This window comes from Rhinopithecus roxellana, chromosome 19 (genome assembly GCF_007565055.1).
Source record: "Rhinopithecus roxellana isolate Shanxi Qingling chromosome 19, ASM756505v1, whole genome shotgun sequence".
Taxonomy (NCBI): domain Eukaryota; kingdom Metazoa; phylum Chordata; class Mammalia; order Primates; family Cercopithecidae; genus Rhinopithecus; species Rhinopithecus roxellana.
Window position 1 is genome coordinate 25,731,513 of NC_044567.1, and position 852 is coordinate 25,732,364.

Here is an 852-nt window from a genome sequence, read left to right on the forward strand (position 1 = left end):
AGGTTCCTTCTATTATATGAGCCTGTGCAGAAAAAAGGAAAAAAGATTTTCTTATCACACAATGCGATTTCTTTTGAATCTTTGTGAGCGGTAGCTAAGAGTGAACCGATCTGGAAGGGAATTCAGTCAAAGCGTAAAGAAGCAGATGGTGACGTCACTATAAGAGGCGGGCATATGTAGATAGTGGCGCAGTGATTGCCGGTTCTAGTGCGTCCTTCGCGCGGAAGAATTTTTCTAGCGAATATCAAAGAAGGTGTAGTCTGAGATGTGTCATACGAAGAAGTGGTAGTTTCGAAGCGATGCCTAAAAACAACTCACAATACAATTTGCCATGACTAAGTAGTGTGTTGAGGACGATGGTGAGGTAGCGAGTAATAACTAGCAACTCATAGTTACTAGGGTTTATCCCTGAGGTTGGTTTTGTTTTCCGGGTGTACTGATCCTTGCGATTATCCCCAAATTTGGAGAACTCGATTGTATAATTTGTGGTAGATGGAGGACTGTGTTAGACACTTTTGTATGAGTGCCGTTATGTATGTTTTGTTTTCATTTTTCTTGTACTACCCTTTTTATGAAAGGTGGAAAAATAAGTCAGTCTCTCGGGTGGTGGTGTGCACCGGTGCTAACTTCTCAGGAGACTGCAATGGGAAAATCATTTGATCCCAGAGGGAGACTTTAATGAGCCAATATCGTGCCACTGCACTCGTGTCTGAGCGACAGAGACCCAATTTCAATGAAGAAAGAAAAAAATTCCTGGGTTTTCAGGTGGGAAGTTAAGTACCTCATCCCTTGTAGTTCAGTTTTTCTGTGCAGATAAATTTACCTTAGCCTTTTCTTCTGGTGGGATGAATT

The 852-nt window shown here is 41.8% G+C and overlaps 1 pseudogene; it reads left to right on the forward strand.

The window, feature by feature from the left end:
• The first annotated feature begins 388 nt into the window (after positions 1-388).
• LOC115895051 lies at positions 389-520 on the forward strand (annotated as a pseudogene).
• The last annotated feature ends 332 nt before the right edge of the window (positions 521-852 follow it).